Source organism: Cyrtonyx montezumae, unplaced genomic scaffold (assembly GCF_038088225.1).
Source record: "Cyrtonyx montezumae isolate F1298 unplaced genomic scaffold, pur_monq_1.0 scaffold_15, whole genome shotgun sequence".
Classification (NCBI taxonomy): Eukaryota; Metazoa; Chordata; class Aves; order Galliformes; family Odontophoridae; genus Cyrtonyx; species Cyrtonyx montezumae.
Window position 1 is genome coordinate 4,240,130 of NW_027071881.1, and position 8,958 is coordinate 4,249,087.

The following is an 8,958-nucleotide window of genomic DNA, read 5'->3' on the forward strand; positions in this document are numbered from 1 at the left end:
AAAAGCGGAGTATAGGTGGCAGGTCATCACAGTGCACGTCAGCCACTTACTGTCATACAGGAGCAATGTGATAGCACCGTGTCCCAACACCTCCGACTGCCCAGGCTGAATGAGCACGGACCCCATCACCAGCAGCAGCTCTTACCATCAATCTGCAGTAAGCTCTCAGTCCTGCTGTTGATAGACAGATTGCTTTTGAAAACTTTCCAGCCTTGTCGTGCATAGCTGCATTACGTTATCTCAGTATCGGCACTATTCCCCAAACTACACTTAAGCTAGTATAAGAGGGATTGTTGTACATATTATGGTAATGTCATTTATTTATTTTAAACAACTGGAAAATTTAAGGGCAACCACTTCACTTCTGCGCTGTGTAGATGGGAGCATTCACAGTAACACCTGCTTAACAGACAGATAGAAAAAAGCCCTTATATTCCTTCTTTATAGCAATTTATTATTATAGCTTCAATGGTTCCTAGTGACTTCCTAAGATTAATGTTAATATTCTGATTGGAGACTTCCCTCTGGGGTTTTATTATAGGTTTTGAACATTCATTTCATTTAATGTACACATGGGAGCAAGTCTGGTGGTTCCAAAAATATTTGTAGTTGGAAATCACAGTGATTTTTTGTTAGGCTCATTGCCAAAGAAATCACAAATCAGAGGTCTGTTAAGAGAGTAGTTCCAATTTCTTGGCATCAGAATTTCTCTTTATGTATGTGCATAGTGTGATATTTTCCCCATCTGTATGGCCCTGAAGATTTACTCAGATACGCATTGTTTACCTGCTTTTTAAAGTTTCTTGTGGGCCTAGAGAGTTGGTCTAGCTGAGAGGGGATTTGTGGGGATTTTATGGACTTCCTGTGTGAGCCAGGGGCTGCCCATTGGGTATGCATCTTTCTCTATTGCAGCTGGTGTTTTTGAACCAAAGTGTGGAGTAGAAATTTCACCCCTGATTTTTTTGGCTGGATCGATTGTTTAGTCTAGGAACTCTAAAGTAGACTTGTTAGGTGCTGGAATTCCTCTTTTTCTTCATTCAGCAGCTGATGTAGTATGGTGTACATCAGAGTCTAGATTCACATCTTAGTGAGCAAAGATTTATGTTCCTCCTAACGCTTCTTGACATTAATGAGTATTACAGACATGAGTCCCCATGGATTAAGTTGAGAACATACCCCAGAGTGTGTGTGGAGTTTGTCATTAGGACATCACACGATTAAAACCAACAGAGAAATTCCAAGGGTAAGGAAGCAATTGGATCTCTTCCCTTCTCTCTGCTGGAGTACATGTAAGAGATTCACTTTAAGTCTTCTCGTATTTCCAGCCTTCTCACACCAGTTCCTGCATTCGTTTTTATTTGTTAATGACTTCAAAGAAGAATTGACTAACACTTTTAAGACATCTCCCATAGCATTGTTATGAGAAATATTTTGCTGACAGAGAATGTTCCTGTAATTCTTTAATTAAGGAACATCTATAGAGTCAAGGGAGAGAAGAGAGCACTCTTTTCCCCATCCAGTCATTTCAGGGATTGGAGCAATGCAATGGGATGACCCTGACAGAACTCCCCATTATCTAGGGATTGTGATCCTACATTATGGATCCCACTGGATGTGGCACCGTTAGACCTGGTAGCAATGTGTCAGCTGGCATCCCAAGGGGTTCTCTAACAGCAGGTGTATCAGAGCAGGTCAGTACAGACAGATGTATGTGGATGTGTTTGCCCTCCACTGTCCATTGCTCTAGGCTTGGGGCTTATTTCAAATGCAGAGCTGCATTATCTGTACATCCTGGGGACAATTCAACTGCAAGCCAGACATACCACGCACAAATAACAGAGCCCTGGACGTAATTTCAGTCTCCCTTAAGGCCTCATATAAAACTGACCTGTGAGGTGGATTCAGTGCAGAATTTAACCCCCATAATCTACTGTCTACAACAAACAGCTCTGAAGTCAGGATCCTTGTATTATCTTCATGAAAGCCCAGCTGCAGAATGGAGATAATTACTGTGTATCTGGTCCATAGGGTTTTTGAGGCTGACTGTTGTCACACATAAGGTTTATTAGCTGATATAGACAGGATCTAACTGCAAGACTAACTGCAACATGGAAATAAAAATTCTATGTTTTCCCACAGAGTCACTTGAGATCTTTTTGAGAGAATTTCCACAGGAAAAATCTGATTTATCTCACTTGAAAGCAATAGTTCCTGGACCAGTCACTTCCCTTGAAACACACCCATTTCTCCCTCAATAAAAGGAGGATAACAATACTTAGAGAGATATTGAAAACTCTGAGATCTGTGGAAATAAAGAGCAGTCTGTAAAGTGTATAGAAAACTTCAAAAAAAGAATAGTGCTACATAAATGCATATTTATTGCAGCTCTGACACTCATATGGCAGTTCTGAATGCAGAATCAAAAGCAGAAGGGGCAGCATGTGAGTCAGAATAAGAAACTGTCAGCCTTTAGCCTGTATCTTAATGTATTTTGAAACGTTGCAGACATTCAGAGGATCTGGTTTACCAGTATTGTATGTTACAGTAATTACACCAATCTGGAACAGAAGTTTTCCTCCCCTCTCCTGAGAGAAGGTAAAGCTCTTGGGGATATGCGTAATGGAGCCTTAATCCTACCAACTTTAATGCACATGCCTAATGTTAGGTAGCACAGCTATCCCACTGACTTCAATAGTTCTACCCACATGCATGTGTAGAGGTGTTTGCATGCTTAGAAGCACTTAGAGACATGCTCAGAAGTTAATACTAATAAATGCATGGTTCATGCAAGATCCCTATGTAAACAATCTATGTCTGCATCCAAGTGATGATTTTATTGCTGCTCTGTAGTTCTGCATAGTGGCTTTGAGAAGAAGTCTTGTATTTTCTATAGCAGTAAATGTTTCTGATAGTATTTTTCATTGCTAGCTCTTTGGGGGCTAATTAAAAGAAATATCTGTTAAATTTATTCATTGCTTGGTTCCTTGATAGCAAGAGGCACCTGGTGTAAACATTAAAAAGAAAAGCAGGCAGCAGCCAGACCTCATCAAATATTAGATGCATTAGGACAATTTATTTATAAATATGAAATTGGTTTTAATGACTTCAAAAGGAGGAAATGTCAGCAAGAGCATAATATGTGCAAGCTCAGTAAAACTGTCATGAAGATGCCAAAACCCACAAAAATCTAGAAGCTGTACTTGCTCCCCGCTTCTCCCCTCAAAAAGCAAGTGACAACTCCAACTGCAATTGGCAAACTTCTATGTAAAGTACTCCAGGACTAGCCAAAACAAGCTGACATTGAAATGGAGCATCCCAGAGCAGGTCTGAATTCAAAGCACCATCAGTGGTTGATCAGCAAAGAGCTAATTCATACTAAGTCAACTGATTCATTGAAATGAATCTTGAATTTTATCCCATATGATTTAATGCAAAATGCTTAAGGATGAGAAATCTATCCTTCTTTTGGGACAACATTTAAATAGGCACTCCATTAAGCATATGCTTTGCATTCACTTGACTTCATTTTAGAAAATACTTAGCACTGTTTCACTCTGTTGAGACTACAGACATCAGGAAATCTGTGATGAAAAGTGCCTCAACATTATAACGAAGCATGCATCCAGTTCAGTCCCAAATAAAGACACAATAAATTCCTGGTCAATAGACCATAGCAATACAATTGAGAACCACAATAATTCTTCTGAAAAAAAGTTCTCTATTCTTTTGAGGCAAAGTCTGTCCCAAAGATAGATTTCACCTTATGGCATTTTATCATAAAAAGGCACAGAGAAAGGTGTCATTTCAAAGGAGTAACTTTGATGTCTGTTAGATCATTGTCTAGAGCCAGGATGAGCCACAGCATCATTTCTTATTTAGAGAACTGAAGTTTGGAGCTAGGTATAAGATACATGGCTGGGTCCAAAGAGGTAGAACCATACCTGTTATAAGAACTCTCATTCAGTGCTATGAGGAAACTCAAGTTCTAAGCTCAAAGGAATTTTGACCCAAAATAACTGAAGTGCAAACATTCTAACTTAATGAAAAGAGAGAACTCCATCCTAAGCTAACCTTCTATGTGAAAGTCTGACAAAAGGAACATTCCTCACTCGTAGAGCAGAACTGACTCTCCATCAGCATCAGGGCTATAATAGAATTGGGATTTTGTGCTGTAAGAACAAAGGGCCTCCTGGAATAACAAAGGTGTGATCTCTTCTGAGAGCCTGTTTCCAGTTTTAAGGAAGCAGAGATCTGCTGACTTCTGGTCTCATCAGACGTGTCCTATTTCTCTCATGTCCCTGTAAACAAAATAAAGAGGCAGCCATTTTCCATCCTGCCCTGACCTTTGGAAGAAGTCATCTCTGCCAGTGCTGCACTCTGGCACGAGAGGCACAGAGGGATCGGAGCCACCTCTGAATCACCATCACACTTCCTGCGGGCTAGCACCTGTGTTTTCCTTGGAGGTAACCCCATCCAATAGCTAACCAGCTCTGGCCCTGTTTAACTTACAAGATCCAAGCAGTAGGATTGTTCAGACCTTCAAAATTAAATGTGAAACACTCTATTAAACCTCAGAGGAGTCTGAGAATTAGCAACTGCAGCCGTGGAACACAGTCCTTGTACAGAGCTGCTGTTTGCAGAATACAAGTACAGGATGCTATAGCAGGAACTCTCCATTCCAGGTTTTAAGTGACTTCAGTGAGAGGACCTTGCTAGATTTAGGATGAGAACAAGTCTAGACGAGGGGGAGCAGCAGGCACTGCAACTTATGAAGTGACTCATTCCTACCAGCCCTATACGTGAGCTTCCACCAAGCCAGGTGACATTTAACCACAGAAATATTTAGCCTACTTTTTACAAGGATGTACATCACTGACCAAGATAAAATACAGGGATGTGGGAGAGTCAGGATGCAGCCTTTTCAGTGCAACTCCATATAAAGAAAAAAAGGCAATAAAAAGGAGGTCTTGACATAAAGAAAACATCCCAATGAAATTCTGCCTTTTAATCTAGGCCACAATCTCTCTTCTCGTTATCTTCCCTCCTTTTTAATCCTCTGCTGCACTTAGATGTTTTATACTCCTTCACTTTTATCAACTTCACCTGTCTCAAAGTCAGTCAATCCAGAGGCCATGTTTTTAAAACACAGGGACATGAGCTGATGCACCAAACTTCTTGGTTTCTCCTGAGGTGCCAACTATTCAAACTGTCGGCAACTTCAATGCAATCTGTGGGTGATCAGTGCCTTTATAAAATCACGTAACTGCCCAAAGAGGAACATAATGCAGAAACCCAGAGAATACTGCTTTCAAAAGCTTCTGATTGAAGAGCCAGTATTTTCAGTAATGAAAATAAAAAACACTCCATTCCATGGTGAGGGAAAGCATTTGGAAATTCAAGAACTACATAAAAAAAAAAAGTTAAATATCTTCTAGAAAAAAATAATAATTATTATTTTGGTAAATTATATACAAACACAATTTTTAATGATATATTTACCCAAAGTTCTATATCCTCCTCAAAGAGAATTGCAATGTTGTGTATTCAGCATATCTAAATGCTTGTCCACGTTTGATCACACTCTCATCTTCTCAAGATCCACAAACTCTGAGGTGGAAGAGTAACTACTGATATTCATTGCCTTACAGAAATTCACTACAAGAATGACCTAAACAACAAACTTTATCTCCATTGAAAAACCCGAAGACTGTCTTGCATTTTAGTAGTGCCTCTGCTAGGTGGAAAGCCCTCATAGGAAAAGCTTTTCAGCCTTTCTCCTGTTATCATTTTTCCCTGACATCTGTTCATCACTAAGCCAGCAACAGATTCAATATCATGCCATATTGCACGTGAGCTGCCAGAACACTTTGAGAAGGAAGTTTGCTAAGTGCACAGAGAGATGGGCAAAGCCAGTCTTGTCATGGTTTAAGCCACCTTGTTGATATAGGAGGTTTACAGCTGTCATTAGGGAAATGAAGAAGGGGGTCAGTACCGTAAACTCACACCAGTGACAGCTATAGATCAGGACAGAACATCTCAACACATGCCAGGCCTTGACTGCTGAACTGTTTGTCTGAACTTCTGTTAATAATTTGCTGAGCTTTAGTCTGCTGCTGTTAGCAAATACAGTCAAACCAGCCTGAGGTCTTCGTGAGATATGTGTTTTGTCTGACCAGAGTCATAGAATAAAGCCTAGCTAGCCCTCCTACCAATAGAATCTGGAGATAAAAGAGTCAATACACTGTGTTTAGTAGATATTAAAGGCAGTATGGAGGCCTGGATGCTACAGATACAATCAGTGCTTTTGACAAACAGAACAGCTCAATTTTGCCTCTGTAACAGAGATTTCTAGGTCACCACTTCTTAAGCTCTCAAGGAGCACCCAGCCACCATTTGTAAACATTACTGTACATAGAGCTGAAACCCAAACAAGCAACAGTGATGCTGACGTATTTGAAATAGCAATACTGGTTTCAAGCCTTGCTTCTCCTTCACAAGACATATTCTGAACAGAAAAATACATACTATTTTCTGTGCAGCTCCTTTGAAGATAATGTAGCTATGATTGTAACACCTCTAGAAAAACAGTTCCTAGTGTCTCTGAATTTAGGAAAGACTGCTGCGTATTGAATCTATAGCCCCAGTCTGATGAATAATTGGCAAGACTGAACTCTTGAATAAAGGAAGGTAAAATTCTTATTGCTGTGTCCACATTAACCTACAGACTGCTTCTTTTAGAATTTCCTTTCTTTGATTGACTTCAAGCTCTTTCTTTGGGATAGCATTTCAGTTTGCCTTTCCTAAATAAGATAAGTTTCCCAAAACATATTTTTCTTTGTTTTTCTCTTGCATGGAGAAAGGAAATTCTCTTGGTTTCCTCTTCTCTAATAACACACTTCTAATACTATCCAAGTAAACTACCTAGCTACATCCAAAAAAGGTTTTTCTCACTTTGCCTTCCAGCCTGAAGTGCTGCTCAGATCTCTCTCACTGCAAGAAACCTTCCCTTCTTCTGCTATTCATCATAGCAATTTCACAGGCTCTCTTCAGCTGTTCTCTCCATGGGTTGGTGAAGCTGGTACGGTTGTTATCCTTTTTATCCTGTACAAAGTCAAAAAAGGAAAAAAAAGATTATTTATGAATAACACTGGAGACCACCCATAAAGCAAGAAAAATTGAGAAAAAGCAGTTGTTTTCATGCTTAGGGCAGTTATAAGCATACATAGCTTGGATTAGACAGTCCTTCCCATTTGACTTCTGTTCCTTCGTAAATATTTGTAACTCTGCTGATAAAGCAATGGTGAATTTCTCAGCTGGATTTCCATGTGGACAATAAGCTGTGGGGCTAGAGTATGGGATCTCATCCTATAACAAGATTTCTTGAATAGTCTGTTGTTCCAGTCTTTATTTTGGTCATGAAAAGTCTTTTCAGGAATCAAATGGCAGAACAAAGTCACTATATACAGCTCTGACTGCATTATTGATTGCCTGTAAGGCCCATGTGATAGATGATAAGGGCTAAAAGACATTAACATGATTTTTTTATTGTGACCTAAATGCAGACAACTCATGTACAGGAAATTACAACACTGCAACTTTTAAAAAAATGTTATATGATTTCTATTTAATGCACAGTCTTCAGTCCTGTTGTACTGATGGGCAAGACATAACACTTCTTTGTGCCCAGAAGCTTCTGAGGGCAGTCACTGCGTGTTGAGATATGTAGGTGCTGAGACCACATAAGAAAGCACAAGCAATGATAACCTGAAGTACAGAGCAGTGTGAGTAAGAGCTACCCCATGGCTGACCAGTTTGGGCTTTATGCTACATGGAGTTAACAGGTAGCCAGAGGCAGCCTTCACACCTAGATAAACTTGTGGCCAGCAGCAGGCCAGTGTTGGTGCACTGCAGGTGGGTAGACACTAGCTCTGAGGTCAGCACCAACAGCTTGCCTCTAACCCAGCCTTCCATTTAGCCCAATACATTTTGCAATGGGACACCTGGAGAATTACCACTATCTGCTACTTGTACATTGCTTTCCAAATACGGCTCTTCAGAGCACATAACCTACACCTGACAACAAAGCCACAGGAAGGCTTGAGACTTGGCTCTGAAGTCAAGACTGTAGGAGGAGTCTCGGAGGAGTCTTCTAAGTTCATCAGTTTGCAATTGCTAGGTTTTTCCCAGCAGAAAATGAAATAAAAATATTAAAAACCTTCTTTAAGGAAAAAATAAAAAAAAGTGTAGAAAGATAGAGATAATTTCAAACTTCAGTTTTACAGTTGTACCCCTTACTGAGTGAATAACACTAAAATATCCCTTTTGTCCCCAGATCTCAATGTACTTTACAAAGGCAACAAAAACGTCACTGTCATCACTTTACAGCAAAGGAACAAGGAGCAGAAAGGGGAAAGTGTTTTGGCTGAGAATCCCTCAAGTGAACAACAGCAGAGGTAGGAATACGAGCAGCAATATGCCAAGTAGGAAAGCTGCCCCAACTGCATGCTGCCTGTAATCATCACATTTCTAATGCCAATAAAATCTCTGTTTAGCATTCTTTGTCCTTTTGCTCATGCAAGAGTTGTTTAGACCTTTCTGACCCCCTTATCTCTCCATCCCCTCCCTTTTCAACTTAAGCATTCTGAGTTCATCTTCATCTGACAGTGAAAGCCCCTTTGGGCTGAACTTATGGGCTACATTTCTAAAGTTTCTTTTTCCAGGCCTCTTTTTTTACAGTATTGGCTCTGGTACTTAAGAAAGAAATGTTCTGTTTTGTGAAAAGCAGGCAGATTAGGCATATGGGAAGTTCAACATGTTCAGTAGGTAGAGACAACATCTTCTACATAAAGATTATTTCAAAATTGCACTCAGTGCAAGTTACAGTTGAATGCACTATTTAAATGCAGCCCTTGGCCTTTTTGCAATTTCCTGCCCAGAAGAGCAGCTCTCTAACTCTTT

General features: G+C 40.0%; 1 long non-coding RNA gene across 1 annotated transcript; it reads left to right on the top strand.

The window, feature by feature from the left end:
- The first annotated feature begins 2,512 nt into the window (after positions 1-2,512).
- Positions 2,513-8,491, top strand: LOC136045942 (uncharacterized). Its single transcript, XR_010621939.1, has 3 exons — positions 2,513-2,595; positions 6,964-7,078; positions 8,333-8,491. It is a non-coding gene; the product is annotated as an uncharacterized LOC136045942 (long non-coding RNA).
- Positions 8,492-8,958: the final 467 nt, after the last annotated feature.